The sequence below is a fragment of the Perca fluviatilis genome, chromosome 8 (assembly GCF_010015445.1).
Source record: "Perca fluviatilis chromosome 8, GENO_Pfluv_1.0, whole genome shotgun sequence".
Lineage (NCBI taxonomy): Eukaryota > Metazoa > Chordata > Actinopteri > Perciformes > Percidae > Perca > Perca fluviatilis.
In genome coordinates this window covers 23,109,934-23,127,736 of record NC_053119.1, presented here as the reverse complement: position 1 = coordinate 23,127,736, position 17,803 = coordinate 23,109,934, and the positions used below count along the sequence as shown (strand labels likewise).

The 17,803-nt window shown below is 41.9% G+C and overlaps 1 protein-coding gene across 3 annotated transcripts in view; it reads right to left on the bottom strand.

Annotated features, from left to right (window-relative positions):
* kcnq1.2 (potassium voltage-gated channel, KQT-like subfamily, member 1.2) overlaps positions 1 to 17,803 on the bottom strand; it is a 184,472-nt gene that overhangs the window by 2,310 nt on the left and 164,359 nt on the right. The window lies entirely within an intron of this gene.

The following is a 17,803-nucleotide window of genomic DNA, read 5'->3' as shown; positions in this document are numbered from 1 at the left end:
GCGGACAGACACTCTCACATACACACACACATGCCGCTGATGTTTACATGCTTTCCCAACTGTAAACACAGGTGTGTCACCCAACAGAGACATCTCTCTAAAGATGACAGGGTGCAGCCAGCCTAACCATGCTTAGAATACAGATGAGTGACTCCACCTGAGTGATAGAGGTAAACAGATAACAGACTGTCTGGTGACATTCAAATACAGTGAGGACATTGGCACATGCACACACCAAGACACGCTCACGTACCTCACAACCACAAAGGAAAAGTAGCGCGCACACTTACTGCACACACTTCTGCAACTTCAAAGAGATTTTTTACATCTTCACAGCCTTGGCCTTGGTTTTACCTTTGTACTTATTTTTCTTCCCCCTGTGAAGTACTTACAGCACACACGCATGCACGCACACACACACACACACACACACACACACACACACACACACACACACACACACACACACACACACACACACACACACACAAACCAATATCCACTGATGGCTCTGATGACTTCAAGAAACTAAGGAAAATGATAAAGATGGCGCTTCGTAAATCAAAGCCTAAACAGCAAAGCACATCAAAGAGCCATAACATCTCACGCACCAGGCCGAACAGACAGATTCAGACTCCTGTCTCTACTAGATGCTGATAGCGAACAACTCCGGCCCAACTGCGGTATTTCTGGCAGGGCACAGTCAGATAGTTAACATCAATGGCATTTTCATAGGCTTAAGGGCATGGCCCCTTTTTCTCCCCATCTTTTAGTGTGTGTGCCTGATGGCCTGGACATTTTTATGGCAGAGCTGGACATTAGGCAGCTATTATTGTTGTTGAAATATGAGCCATTATAACAAACATAAATCTGAAATATCAGAGTGTGTCACAGGAAAGAATGAAATCACATCACAGCAAGCCAATGATCATAATTTCTAAATAAATCTGACAAAACTTAAGATTCCAGACAAATAAATTAGTTTAGCGTTTTTTTGCGAGCAAAAATCTCTATTTCAAGTTTTTAGATGAGTCGAGTCGAATGTTTTTTTGGAATTTTGTGCATCTACAGTTAAAGATAACACAGATTGTGAACATATGGTCATGTCAAAGGCCATGTGCAAGTACACTGGCTGCTTGAAAGACTTGACTACAATTATGTGAACTGCCATAACAACACAATTTAGTAAAAAATGATAAAGCAAGAATTGCTTCATTTTAAAACGTACTGCTGAGGTTTCCTAATATTTCACCATCCCCAGTGCCTTCCTCTGAGGTTTTACCATGACCTAAATAGTTGTGCTAAGTAGACGAAGCACGCGCTGGGCCCGGATAAAGCTTAGAGAATAATAGGCTATCATAAACATGTTGGGCAGTAATCTACAGACTTATCAACATTCTCGTTGAAGCTTAAAATGGATCAGGAATTCCTCCTGCTGTGTTTTCTGAAAGGAGTGGCCCAGGGGACCCACAAAGAGACAAGAAAAACATTATTAGACACTTTTTTTTTTATCTCTACTGATTGTGTTTACATGTGTGCTTTGTGGCGATGGATGTGTGTGAAAGATGCAAAGGTGAGAGGGGGAGATTGTGCGAGTGCATGGGTATGGATGTGTCACTGTTGGTTGTGAGCCTGTATGTTGTAGTACATTTCCTTGTATGTTGTTTCCAAGTCTGGATAGACTTGGAAACAGAAAGACATTTCAAGTTCTTAATTAGTGTTTATTTTTGCTGACTCAATTTACTGGTTATTTCCTAAGGCTGCAGTTTTTACTGCCTGTCTGTTATGCAAAATACTCTTTTATGAGCCCTACTGTCAGTGTTGGTGACAGTGTACTTGTGACCACTGTTCCTCTTTGCTAATATACTTTCTTACTGTGTTTGACGTACTATACTGTATGTTGTCATGATTTGTGAGACTTGTACCACAGATGCTGAAGCAATTCTTGCAGCTACTATCTGGCCTTTTGTACCTCTATGAGCTGAAATGACAGTGGCAGTTAGCCATTAGAGCTGCTAAATGCTTCTATTTTGTATTTAATTAAGTATGGTCCACTTGTGTAGTAGCTTTTAGAATTTTGTAATGTACATGCTGTTCTCTTAATTGGCATTTACTGAATAAGTATGGTATTGGGAAAGGTTTTTGTTGTCCTGTATAGTGTGTAAAAGCTGGAGTTGGGTGTCACCACTGCTGTGTCACATGAACACATGTGATCCGGTGACAGGTGATGCTCCAGCTGTCCCCGACCCTCCCTCTGACCACAGAAAACACATGGGACAGTCACAAGCAGGGCTGACACAGTCAGTATATACTATAGTTCCTTCATGTAAGTTAAGTTTTTCACTTTAGTCAATTCAAGATGTACACAGTATATCTAAATAAAAAGTCAGTATGTATGTGACATCCCTTTCTTTTCTTGAAATTCTGAACTAACTGAATTAAATGTCAGGTATACCCAACTCAAGTGAGTATATTGTCTTTATCACCTGACAAAAGGAATATTGAAGATGTCATACAGCATACAAATATTGTATGTAAAATAAATAGGCATACAACTTATTTTGTTCAAAACTCTTCCTTGGACTCGCCTTCAAAAAATGAAAAATACATTATAGATAGGGCTGCAACTGATGAGTAGATTCATTTGTGATTAATCAATTGATTTTTATATAAATGGATGTGTTGTTTAATCTATAAATTGTCCTTAGTGAAAAATGCCCCTTTCAATTTCTGAAAGATGTAGGCGACATATTTAAATTGCTTGTTTTTTTTTTCAACAACAACGATCCATAACCCAAAGATATTCAATTTATAATGTTGTAAAAGATAGAAAATCCTCAAATTTGGAAGGCCAACATCAATCTAAAAGCATTAAAATATAAAATGGGTGAGATGGGCTGTGGGAACAAAAGGGGATATTGAATACCGCTTTATTCACCCACACAGCTTTACTAGGCAAGATAGGTACATTATCTACAGTATATTTGGTCTTTGACCTGTATTCATGTACTTTCAGTCATTGCAGCGACCGGTGGAGACATGAAGTATAGAGACAACGATGGGGAGGACACAGAGCTCCTGTTCACACAGTAACACCCTTCCTGACCACCTTCCTGCCCTACAAGTAGACAAACAAACATGCATACAGTGTGTACACACACTTGTTTGTGCTAATCACCTAGCAAATAACAAATAAACAAGGAACAAAAATGAGGGACCACATCCTTGTCAGGACATTAAGTGTGCCCAGAGGGCTGTAGGGGAGAGTGTAATAATGGAAAACTAATAAAAAGCTGAAGTGAGCTAACAATTGGGTGACACCACAGGGTAAAAATCATCATTAGCCAAACTGTCAAAAGTCTAACAGACAGTTTGTCCTGCAAAGTAACAACTTAATGTATTATGTCAACAGCTGGTATAGGTAATATCTGGTGCTTAGAATAGAACATGGCTTTTCCAATATTAGTTACATGCAGTCAAACCAAATTCACTTTCAATTTTCATCATTCAATTTTCATTTTTCATTCATTCGTAGACACTAAAGCTGCAGCACAAAGGCCATTAAAAGCATCAAGTACGAAAACAAGAACAGCCAACAGCACACGTCAGACATACATTATATCATACATCCAGTTTTGACGTGGGTTTGCTTTCTAGACATTAGTGGAGACTCACTACAAATGTTGCCAAGCATTGTTTAAACACACACAACTTTTTTTTATGCCGCTAAAGATTCAACAATTTCCAGAGATGCATCCCAGGCTAGATTTTTGTTTATAAAAGGATGCACAAGACAACTGGGACATAGTGGCTTGGGTTTGAATATTTACTCTACAGTAAGTGAACATATAGCTGTAATATAAAGTGTATATATGTAAGGTGTTTCAAAGGAATATACAATGTCATACAGGTGGAAAATCTAGATTTTCTTCTGACCGTAGTAGAAACTTAAGAGGAAAATCAGAGTTCAAGAGGTCAAATCCTCTCACCCTTTCTGTCTGAAAAGAAGAGGCGTCTGCTTAACTATAAATGTCATTAATTCACACACAGTTGTCCCGAGCTGGCCTGTGCCGCTAGAGCGATTCACACTGCCATCTGTTGGAGATTTATAAAGTCTGGAGAAAAGCTTAGGGTTGCTATCGCTGCAATTCTCTAATTCGTGCAATAGTCTGCCATTGCATAATTACTGACAAATGGAGACATGTCATGCAAGAGGGATATGAGATACTGGATGAGGTAGACTGAGGGAGTTGTGCGGTAGCTTTGACATGTAATGAATGGTAATTGGGTGTTGTGAAGTGGTGTGGCTTATTCAGCAGGGAGAACTACAATGAATAGTGCATTACTGGCTGAATTAACAAACAGATAGCCTTCTTTTGAACAGTCAATACACAGACACTGAGCACGTAGGCAAATAAAAACACACTGACTCATAGAGACACATCTACCTTCCCTTCTTACTCTCTCTTTCACAATTACATTGAGGAGGACTAAGGGATGAAAAGGAGGGAAAACAGAAAATACAAGAAGAGGAGACAGAGGTGCAGGGCTGCCAAATGGAAAGACTACCAGCTCCAGGAATGTCTTGGCATCTGTGTCCGACCAGGCTGTGCTATTCAACAAAACAAGATTCCTGTCATTGAAATGCTCTCAATCGCACAACACAATGGAGACATGACTGGGACAGAAAGAGAGATAAGATGAGGGGAAAACAATTGCACAGGTCACCGTCCTTGCATGCTGTAGTTAATGTGTAATGTGTTTACCCACCACTGTGGGCCACCTCAAAAGGCCTGGTGCTTCAACCTGTGTAACACCAGACAATTTTACAGCGTCATTCTTTCTTTGTTTATGGCTGAGTCTACTTACATGGCACTAGCATGAGTCACATAATGTTCATTCCAATTGGAAAGGAAAGTGTTTAATATCCCACTGGGGGCTTTTGGATGACAAAACAGTGTTTTAAAATGCTGTTATAGTAAAAACTGAAAACTGTGTCCTTCACTTTTTTTTTTTTATTGAAGTCGATTTGCTTTGTTTTAAACTATCTTCTCTTATCTGAGCAAGACACTTAACCCATAGTTGCTCCAGAGGCGTGCGACCTCTGACATATACAGCAATTGTATGTCGCTTTGGATAAAAGCATCAGCTAAATGACATGTAATGTAATGTAATCTTCAGTCAGCAGAATAGAGCAATCATTTTTATGTCTGATGTGCAGACAACAAATAAACAAATAAAGTTTTGTCTTGCCAAAATATTTTGTGTCTATCCTTATGGCCCAGCAATCCTGATGAATTTGTTTCCTCCCTAATAAACATTTGCCCTCCATAATAAAAACTTCTGTCGAAAAGCCAGTTTTGGGGACATTTGGGAACCTGCATTGTTGACATTCACGTTTAGTGGTTAGCTGTCTTCTTCTTCAATGCCTTTTGGCATTTGTATGTCCATTTTATTTCTAGAGCTAAACTGCTCTGATGCTATAATGGAATTTAAAAAAGGAAAAATTAAACATCTTAGTCAAAACTAAGAGCATATATTTAAAGGCTAACACATAGTGTATACGTAGATATAACAAAACAAAATCCAATCAATAAAACCATCACAGAGTTCTCAAAAATCTGAAATCTCTATTAGATATCCCACTTTGTTAAATCTTTACATTGTCCTTCCCTGCATTACTGTATGTCCCACCCTAATATTGTCAATCAACATTATATTAAAGCTGCACTAATCAATATTTCTTATATAAACAAATGGGTCAACTGTTATATGGAAGGGGTAAAACCCACAAAGAATCCTCATCTGACTCTGCGGTCCCTCTCAGCTCTACAGAGTTTTAGCATCTTTCAAATGATTTTATTTTATGTAAGGCCCCAACATTTATTCTTTCACTCTCACCACTTTTATTAACCCTTTTCCAGCGACAAAGCACTGATAGACCCATCTTACACCACCCGACCGTCACCAAACTGGAACCAGGCCATAGCACAAAGGATCAAAGGTTAACCTTAAGGTTTTTAGGGTGATTATATGTCAATGTAACAATTGTGTTTTAAAGCTTGTTCCCTTTAAAGCTGCTCACAAGTTACTAACAAAATCTATTAATACTGCTCTAAATATGTAATGGCTTTTCATTTAAACTCAGATGTTGGATGCTCTCATTTCCTGTTTGTCAGCTGCTTTATCGAACAGCCTACAGGTTAAAGTTACTGCTGTGTTTTATCAAATTTAATCAAAATGTGGTGTTACAAATAAGGCATGTACTTTATGTGTTAATATCCAGCAAAAAAAAGAGACTAGAGTGGGTCTTTACAGTTATTTTCCACCCGTTCATGTAATAATATAATAGCAACAGCAAAGGGTCAGTTCAGGTGAATTCTCTGCTTCTCCATAGATTCCCTGTGCAGCTCAGCCAGAATGGCAGCCTGCTCTTTGTGTTTCACACACACACACACACACACACACACACACACACACACACACACACACACACACACACACACACACACACACACACACACACACACACACACACACACACACACACACACAAACACAATCCAGCGTCCATGCAGAAAAAAAGCAACAGAGGGTGTACACACTGGCCTTGCTGGTGGGCCAATGACAAGCTACTATTACACAGAGGTCATCATTATCATCACTGTGACAGAGCTGCATGAATGGAGATGAGGGGTGAGGGGAGTGAGGGGGAGGAAGAGAGAGGCCAGAAAGAGAGAGTAAAGGAAGAGGGAAATAAAAAAAAAAGCCAGAACAAAAGGAAAATACATTTTAAATTTGAAAGCAAGAAAAAAAAGACACTAGTGGCACACACACACACGCACGCACGCACGCACGCACGCACGCACGCACGCACGCACGCACGCACGCACGCACGCACACACGCACACACACACACACACACACACACACACACACACACACACACACACCACATTAAACCAGAAAAGCCAGCCAGCCACTTATGTGCTGATGTCAAAATAATAAATCAAGGTTTTTAAAAACACTACGTTGAGTGACAGCAGGCAACGAGCTATAACTCAAGAGTGTCCTCAAAACAAATAACTTCAGCACAGCTGTCCCCAGGTTTATTTTCAGAACTTTAGGTAAAGAACACTACACTCACCACCTGAGAAGCAACATTTAAATGCATGTCATAGCACACCACCTTTACTCTCTATGGGAGCTTTGTGACATTAGGCCGAAGTGCTTTTAGTTTGTGTACACTTTTTCTCAGGCTCTAAAAGTCAGCGGGGTAGTTTGTTGGGGATGGGCATCATTTCAGGTAGACTATCTCCTTCACTGACACGTCCATACAGATCATCCCAACGGGCCACAGCCAGTTGGATGAATCCTTCACTCCACTCGTCTTTGTTTCTGACTTTTAAATTGAGAAAACATGGCAGATGTTCTGGAAACAGTATTAAATACCCCTAAAATTGTCACCAGTTTTTAAATATATGTAAGGAAAAGGAAAGGCAATGCTGTTGCACTATTCCAGTGTTTCCTTTAGGATTTTTTTTAGCAGTGGGGGCATGTCTGATATTATGTATATATATTACTATATAGGCCAACTTTGATCTTGACATATAGGCTAAGCATTCTGTAGCAAATAACAATACACCCACTATTAATTACATTATCTTAATGCAGTGTAACTACTTCAGCATGTAAATAATGCACCAAAAATACAAACGTTCTCCGATATGCACTCTAACAATGCAGCCCTATTTCTGATACTGTGGGGGGCCGCTACGGTCAAATCAACATAGAGGAAACACTGCTATTCAATGATGCTTGTTTTATGATTTTAAGAGTCTCGTCAGTGAGTCTCGTCATTTCCTGCTGAGCTCCATTGATGCTCAGTGTATATTTCACAAATAAGATTTTTTTTCGATCGTTAACAAGCATCGATCAATAAGCCACTTTCACAGAACTCTTTAAACAGTCTGCATTATCAAACATGCATCTTGGTCAAACAGTTAATCTCACCTCCAAAACTCACTCAAACCGCGAAAACACTTCAAACATGTCTCAAAATAAGCTTGTTCGACCAAAACACTGGCAGCAACGCTCTCTCAGAAAGCATACATCGTCACTCATAACACACTAACCTTAAAAACACTAACAACAGGCCGCATTACATAAATGATTAACTTTAATCTTTAAAGTTTGAATGATTTTTCACATAAATCAGTATTTCATTATAACATAAAAATAACACCTTTTCACTTTGACTGTTCTAAAGTATATGTAACAAGAATAAATCAGAAAGTTGCTTCACTCATCTCATTTGCTACAGTATCCTTTACTTTTTCTATACATGTGCATATAGTAATTTACTTTTGTGAACAAAAACAAAGTTGAAAACAAAAAACTAATTCCTGAAATTCCACGGCTGCAATAATAATTACAAAAAAACCATCAACATGTACAGTATAGTATAATCACTCATAGGGCCCTATCTTGCACTCAGCACTCTTTGTACACCGACGCATGTATCATTCCTATTTGGCACCCGACGCACAGCGGACTTTTCCCTCCACAGACGCACGTCGGTAAATTAGGGAATGTATTTGCGCTCCCGGGGGCGGTTCAGCGAAAAGAGGAGGCGTGTTCAGGCGCAAACGTTACGTAGTCCTATTTTACAGTTCCAGAAAACAATTCCGCCACTGACCAGGAAAAACCTGGTCTAAAGTCAGTAGCGTTATTCAGATGCTATTTTAGGGACGAATGCTTGGCACGTAATGTAGTGAGCGCCAGCGCATACACTTCTCTCATCTACAGCAGTTCCCATTTTTGAAAACCATACATAATTACAAAGAAAAATATTACTGAAAATGCGCTTCAGGTGTTTGGATAGGTCAGGAGGCACTTTACAGTACAGTCCTCAAAAATTCGCAGCATTCTTTGTGGCTTGTTGTGTTTTACACAACATTTCCATGAATCATGGATGTGTTGATTGCATAAATGAGGAAATATAAGAGGACTTAAGAGACGTGATGTTGAACTACGGTGGGATTGACACACTCGGGCGAACTGGTGAATCTGGAGTATCGGCGCGATGCCGCTCCTGGTGGAAGCGGGTGGACGGAGATGGAGTTGGGGAGGAGGAAGGGGCACAACAGGTGCAGGTGGTGGCGTTTGGAGACCCACGCTCCATGGCTGCCGCAATCCTCCCCAGACTTGAGGAGATGCGCCCGAGAGGCTGCAGCAACATCGCCACCCGGCCAAGACGGGCATCCCGGACAGCTCCCGCTGGCGTGCGCCAGGCAAATCCGCCCGTCATAATAGCAATCCGCCCGCGGAACAATACGCCTGCTCTTAAAGGGGATGTGAGATGACGCTCTGATTGGTTATTTTCACGTTACGCCCAAACCACACCTAGCTACTTCAGACCAACCCATTTAAGATTTGCGTCGGGCGCAAGAGTCATTTATCCCGTCGGTATAATAGCAACAGCGCCAGAGATCCGCCCACAAAGCTACTTGCGTTTGGCGTTTCACACTTGCGTTTCAGATCGTTAAAATAGGGCCCATAATGTACAGTACTGTGAGGGTTCTGGTCCACACGTTCTCATCAACATCACATCTTTTGTCTTCCCTTTTAATAATATAGAGAATACCTACTGTAACTTTAACTGTCATATTGTGAAATAAAACACAACCCTTATGATTATCTCGAGAGGAGGTGTGGAGTTTGCTTCAGAGACTTTTAGCTGGGGAAAAACACTTTCTTGCTCTGTCCCTCTTCTCACAGCCTTAAAAGCAGCACAATCTGGTCAAAGTGCTCTAAAATGTTATCTTGTAAAATCAAAAAGAAAAAGAAAACAGATATACAACGTAAAAGAGAAACACAAACAGAAGAGGTGTATGATTGTTTTATGACAAACCTGTGCCAGCGGTTAAGAGAGGCCAGAGGAGTTGGATGGATGGAAGGATGAAAGATGGAGGACAGTCAGACAAACTTCAAAAGGCTCTGGTGGCCTTTATTACTGTAACAGTTTGTTTTTGCTGCCTTGTGAGTGTGCTGACTCATGTTCTGGGCTCTTTCATATTTGAGTTGAGGGGGGGGGGGTTGTGTTTAGTTTCAGGGCCTGAACCATGATTATGAAATGTGATAGCATGTTATTATTAATGTGTTTGTGTCACTTTCATTAAAGAGGGTAATGTGGGTAATGTATTTTGGGTTATGTATTTGTATGTGAAATTAATTTGAAGTGGTGTTGTTAGGAATTATTAGTCGTACGTTTTTATTTCAGTGTGTGTGTGTGTGTGTGTGTGTGTGTGTGTATGTGCGGTTTTGTGTGTTTGAGTTTAAGCTTCCTGCTGTGGCCCTGATATAAAATTCCTTGACTTTTCCAAGACTTTCCACAACTAAATAGGAGCACCACCACGACCTTACAATGTTCTTCCTCTCTGGTTTCTATAAACAGCCTGGTTTCCATACAGATGGAGAAGAGCAGCTGAAAACCACCAGTTAATGCAATGAATGTGTGAAAATGTCAGTCTGGTATATTCATGTGACCTAATTGTAAAACTTCCCCCAGAGAATTTACAAATATCCTTTGATTTTCCATTTTTAAATGCACCTCTCAAAATCTTGTGGTATTACATTAATTCCTCTATGTAATACTTTGTTTGTGCAAATAAAGCTGTAAAGCAGCATCGTCAAAATGTACATTCATAAGAGGTGAACTAGGGTCATGCTTTGCAAGTTGAGTGACAACGGGAAAGAGGGAGAGCGAGAGCGACAGACTGCGTGAATGAATCCTAAACCAACGTGTCAGCTGGACTCAAATTCACCAACCCAACGAGCAACCAACCCGCTTCACCAGCAGCCTCGGTGCCAGTTGGAAAACAGAGCTAGCCCGGATCAGATTCACCACGGGCCGGGCCGCTGCCAAGGAGAATGGATTCACTTTAACGCTGGCAGATACAATATGTTCTTTGTATTTGTAAAAGCAGGAGAAAGAGATGGACAGAGAGTGAGAGAAAGAGAGTAAGAAGAAATGAAGGGTAAAGCTGTATGGCAGCGGTGTGGATGCATTGGTTTTGGACTGAGAGAAGGAGAAGAAGGAGGGAGTGAAAGAGGGAAATGGTGGTTATGTTTTAAAGAACAGGAAACCGAGTGAGAGCACCTGACGCACATGATAAGTATCAAGGGCTGCGCCACGTGCCGCTAAACTGCAGCCAAAGCTCTTTTCTGCAGGGGGGGGGGTGGTGGTGGTGATGGTGGTTAGGGGGGGTGTGCACCAGCTAATCTCTCTTCTGAGTGGGCGCGCACTCAAAGCTGCTTTTGTTTCTGAGGGCTACTTTCACAAGGGCGTACAATCCCCCATGTCCACTCCTCCTCTACTTCTCTTTTTTTTTTCCCTTTTTATCTCTCCGTTGTTCAGAGCACACTTCTTCTCTCTGAAACACTGGGGGTGTTTTATTTGATTTACTGATCACTCTGTTTGGACATGACTGTGGGGCTGTGAGAGAAAGAAAGTGTGTGTGTGCATATGTGCATGTGCGCATCCCCATGTGGTAGTGCATGTCCGTACGTGCATGTGGGGAAACACTGGTGGTGTTTCATGTTGTAAGAAAGTAAAAAAAAAAAAAAAAAAAGCCATAAATCGAAACAGCCAGAGAGACCGCTGGGCGCGGGAGAGGCTTTGATGTCGTGTGGAGGCACATTAGCGTTTTTCACGTTGAGAGATGTGAGGGTCGGGGGAAATGTTACCGCAAACAAAATAAATGTGCAGCATAAACAAGCCAAAAGAGATGAATTATGAGAAATTGTACTTTGATGTATGATTGTGTCCCATTATTCTTTAAATGTACATGTAATTCTCCATCACTTAGTTCTGCCTATACCCGTAACATAAAGGCTGAAGTGTTTGAAAAAGTGTCTGAAAAAGTTTGAACAAGTTGAGGAAATACAAAAAACAAACTCAAATGTCCGATCCCCTCCATGTGAAACCCATAAAACAAAACACCATCTATCCATAAACACTTCAACGTCCTATGTCACCAAACACAGCTATTCTAGTCCTGTGACCGAATCGATAAAAGCACTCAAAATGTTTTTTAGCACGTAAAGTCAAGTAAACACACTGGGGCTAAGAAGATAGGGAGGGAGGGAGACAGAGTGGAGGGGTGAGAGGAGAGGGTGGAGGGAATAAGCAGTTGCCTGATGGACCATTTGTCCTCAAGGACAGCTGGACATGATCTGCTCCTAACTGGTCCCCAGTGTGGTGGCCCTCATGAGGACAGAACACGGCGCCGAACACTTCTTAACACTTTAATTTATGTTCACATAAAACAGCAGGACGTAAACAGTAAATGACACGACAAATCTGTCTGAGAATTGTTATCATGTTTCATCACATAGACATGAATACATAAATATAATGCAGACATACGCACACAAACACCCAAACAAATAAATGTGTGCGCGTGCGCACACACACACACACACACACACACACACACACACACACACACACACACACACACACACACACACACACACACACACACACACACACACACACACACACACACACTCACAGTACCTAGTCACTGTCATTTGAGAAGGCCAATTGCCTCTTGTCATCAGGGTAAAAGCAAGTAGTGGGGAAAGACACACATGCTAGCCCCTATACACATACACGCACCACAACACACACACACACACACACACACACACACACACACACACACACACACACACACACACACACACACACACACACACACACACACACACACACACACACAGTTTCTAGTAATTTAAGACCTCTTGTCTTGTAGTAACTATTTCAACACATCCAATGGAGCCAAACACTAATATTTCTTCATCGTGGGCTCTAATGTGGGAAGATGAATTGGCGTCACATGACTCAATCAGGACAGTTTGATTACATTCCCCGGTCTCCTTAGAGCTAATAAACAGCTTGGCGATGTGACACCATTTCATCAGCAGGGCAGCAATGACTCAACAGGACAAAACTGTAGACTGCTGTGCTATGAATCACTCACACGTATGCATTGAAAAGAGAAATACATATATGCACGTCCACATGCAGCACCAGAGTGGGGGTTTTGTGTTTAAAGGTAATTTATCAGTCGACCACACTACTGTGTATTTGTGTGTATATCTTTTTTCAGTTCTGAAAATAAACCTGGGTGCAGCTGTGCTGAAGTTATTAGTTCTGATATGAGAAAATGTTTAAACTGTTTATAATCACAAATTATGGTATGATTGAGCTCTATGTTGAGAAGCAGAGTTAATAGACAAAACATGCACTACATGCAACATCAGTAGTGTCAACAGGAAGCATCAACTCAGGTATTACTCATTTCATTTTCCGAAAAATGATCCAAACTGTAAACCACACAGCTACTTAGACATGACAGAGATGATGATGCAAGATGATGCATGATACAATACACAATGTAAACAAGAGTTGTCTGGGTACAGTGGAGGGAATTACAAATAATGTTTGTGTGTGTGTGTGTGTGTGTGTACGTGCACCTAGCAAACGATTTTGAGTTTGCATCCAGGGTGTGGCCTTGCATGGCGTTCACACAGGGGAGTCTTTATCACCCCCACCCCCCTTGTCTTCTCACTGCCAGCTGCCGCAACCACCAAATAACCCCCAAACCCTGAAATACACACACATACACGCATCCCGCCCCCCCACCCCCCCACCCCCCACCCTGTGCCAGGCTGTTGTGGCAGCCAGCATGGCATCGTCAGTCACCGGGGAGGTGCCATGTTACTACGGTCACTGCTGTAGGTCGGCCACACTGTGGCTTTGTTCTCGTCATCAATAGGCCAGTCAGCCTGATATTATAAATGACAAGGGGTGTGCCAGAACTTTGGTCTAGGTTCAGGGTGACTACTGAAATGGACACTAATGGCATCATGGCTTATGCAAAAAAAGTACTTTCCCTCAACAACACAGATGGTTTTCTAACCCCCAATTTCCACCGGTTGCGGAACGGCGGCGGAGTCATTAGGTTTCCATTAAAGTCACCGTGTGTATTTCCACTAACTGCAGAACGGCTGTGTTACGACTCCGTCCCAGGTCCGGCGATGCGCAGCCCTCGGGAGCAGATACGCAGAGCTTCTATTTTTGACGGTCTATTGGTCCATTATATACTGTCTATGTTCAGCACACGGCAGATAGTGTGGGACAGGAAGTCGAGCACAGAAGCAAAATAAAACATCCGGTTAATTTTCAAAATAAAATACACCGTGCTCACGGCGGATGATATTTCTCTGCACCACACCTTGAAAACGTCACAATGGATGGAAACAAACTGTTGTTGGTTTTGTGGTTCTATTCTACGTGAATTCGCGAGATCTCGTGGGTCCTCGTGACTTCAGCTGTCAGTCATGGCCGCAGCTGTTACGCAACAAATCCGGATCTGGTGGGTGTTGACGGACGGCGGAGCACGGAGCCGACACGCAGTAGGGGCCGGTCCGCAGACGTTCTGCATTTGGTGGAAATCCATGGTTAGGAACTAAAATACGTACATATGGTATATAGTAGCCCTGCAGACATAATTTTAATTTAATATAAATATGGCAAATGTTTCCCAATTATTATTTAGTCAATGGTGGAAAATGCAAATCAAAGGTTCTGTTCTTTAAAGTGCTTGTATTGTTTGCCCAACAGTCCAACACCCACAATTTACAATTATATAAAAAAAGAAGAAACCATAAAATCCTTACATTTGAGAAGCCAGAACCAGTAACTGTTTGCTGCTGCTGATGAGCAATTTGTTGTCAATCAAATAACTGATAACTATTTTCAACATTAAAACACAGAAATGATTAGTTGCTGGGTTTTTACCGACATTGATTGTTTTACAAAGAAAGGTACCCGATATTTTCTAAATGACAGTTTCATATCAGAACATGTTTAACTGTTTATAATCACAAATGATGGTATGTTTAAGCTCTATGTTGAGAAGTAGTGTTGGTGCAATGCAAAACATGCAGTAGTAGTGTCAACAGGAAGCATCCACTCAGGTATTACTCATTTCATTTTCTGAAAAATGATCTGAACTGTAAACCAAGCAGCTACGTAGACATGACAGAGACATGATACAATGCACAATGTAAACAAGAGTTGTCTGGGTACAGTGGAGGGAATTACAAATAATCTATGTGTGTGTGTGTGTGTGTATAGCCCAGACAGAGAGTATCCCCCATGCCCCACCCCCCGCCAGCTGTCTGCCCTGCCCAGACAGTGGCCCTGTGCCTGGTGCCACGGCCCCGACGCTGTGCCAGCTGATCCTTGGGCGCAGGAGTCAGCCTGACCCCAACCAACCCCCTTTCCTCTTTTAACCAGCATTAAAGCCATTATTTCAGATAGAGAGCCTTATTATGCTATATGACCACAGCTGGCCTCACACTCAGGCCGACATCGAGGAGGAGACAGCATAGTAAAACAGCTAGAGACAGAACAAGAAAGAGAAGAGACATCTTGTCTCCCACTCGTCTGATTCCAAATATAGCAATTTCCCCCATCGTACTCAGCCTCTTGTTTTTGTTATGGTGCAGTTTTTCCTCATAAAAGATGTGGACCTGAGAAGTGTTGGTTAGGGGGCCTCGCTCGGTAGAGACGTTTGTTTAGCTTTTTTAAGGAGTGTTGTTTTGATGGTGTCTGCAATTGTCGGTGGGAAGCTGAGGAGGATGATTACGCAGACGGGAGACGTCTGGTTGGTTAAAGACACGCAATTGGTCTGAATGGCCGAGGAAACTGCAGAAAGGTCACTGGGTCTACGGAGCTCTCAGGAGTGGACTCATTTAATGATAAATTACCGTATAAAGAGCAAAATGTTAAAAAATCTGAATGAAACAGCTTTCTTGTGACATTACCAAATGCAGCTGGAATGAGTGCTGGACTGACTGTTTCCCATTTACAGTGGACAGGGATGTGTGGTGTTATTCCAGAGCCAAATTTCATCATAACTCCATCAGCTCTGGTTGATGAACCAACATTCTTTCCTGTAGACCAAAAGCGGGCCTGACAGGCTAGGCAGACAAAACAAGACATGAAACTGATAAGGCCAGATGAAACTATTCCACTCATTTGGCCGGTCACTGTGGCCTGCCTAATATCCTCTGTTCACTACCTCTGCCTTGAAGCTGGCCTTGAAGCTGCTACTGTATTTGAGTGTGTGCTGGTGCACTGGAATTGGTTAAAATAAGGATTAAATTAAGACAAAAACATTAGTTTTTTACTTGGCTTTCATCTACAATAGACATTGGAGCTACTGCTTAAAGACATTTTCTGTATCCTCTGAGTATAGTAAATGTGTTGAATGCAGTTTTACGTGCTAGCAGTCTTCTTCTTTGCTGGCACATTGCACATTGATCAGCTGAATTGTGTGAAATCATTGGCTGGACTTCTTTATAACGTCACCTAGAAAAACAGCCCCATAGCGCTACTAGATGTCAAAAACTCCACAGTGAACTTTCAAGTATGATCAAAATGGTGATGGTGAGTAAGCTTATCAACTATAAAATACCATGGAAACAATAACATACTTAAAAGATAATGGTGTCTATCTGGTGACTCCTTCACTGTTGCTTGCTTGTTGTTGTCCACATGCAGTTTCCTGCTTTAGTGTAGCCCTCCTGTGTGTTTTCAGCATCTCAGGTATGCCAATAATGACCCAGGGAAGTGTGTTGGCTACCGGCTTTACCTTGTTTTTAGCTCTCACATTCTCTACGTGGTAACTCTTATCTGATCGTCACAAACAGGAAGGTATTTAATCACAGAATCAGTAACTACTTTTGTTTTAGCTATATGGAGGGGGACTGAGGGAAAGAGAGAGATGCACAGCTGCTTGGGTACAATTGCCCTCACAGTACCTAGTCACTGTCATTTGAGAAGGCCAATTGCCTCTTGTCATCAGGGTAAAAGCGAGTAGTGGGGAAAGACACACATGCTAGCCCCTATACACACACACACACACACACACACACACACACAGACACACACGCGTAAAAATAGAGGCCTAGTGAGCGAGCTGCTGCTGTGAATGGTCAACACAGTGCTCCTCATACCAGAGCTTTAACATCAGCATCAACAACACAGTCATTAATTTTGATTCATAGCACTGCCTCAGTTGAGATTTAAATAGATTGGAGAGCATGAATAAGACAATTCAGGCTTGGGTTTAGCAACAGACACAGGCTCTATGTGACACAGGTTTTTTTTTTAGAAGGGGTACTAGCTCGTGTACATGTATGCACTTGTAAGTATAGATGTCTGCAAACACTTTCCCACAAGCCCAATCATACACACACATACTCTTAAGCTAGCACACACACAATCAGACATATGTACAGTACAGACACTGAACCCCACGCCTTCTCGTCCACCTGTTGCCCCGCCCCTGCAGCGATGTGGAACCCTCCCTCAGCTTTCTAGCCTCCAGCTGTTGGGTTTGGGGCGACAGACGCACATATGTACACAGCCCCCCTCCTCGTGCCTGCTGCAAACCAGGCTGGGTAGTATTTTTAGCTTGTAGTAAACAGAGAAGCAGACTTTCATCAAACACAACCCCCTGCCCTTCTCTCTTGCTCTCTGTTTTCCCTGCATCTCCATCTTGCACGATCTCCTCCGTCACTGTCCTTCCCCCCTCAAAGGAAGCAGTCAGACCGGATCACAGTCCTCATTTAGATGACTGTTGATCTAGAAGAGGGGAGGAAATGTGGCCCTGTTCAGGAAATGTCTGCAGGTAGCTAAATCTTTTCAAGTGCTTTGCTG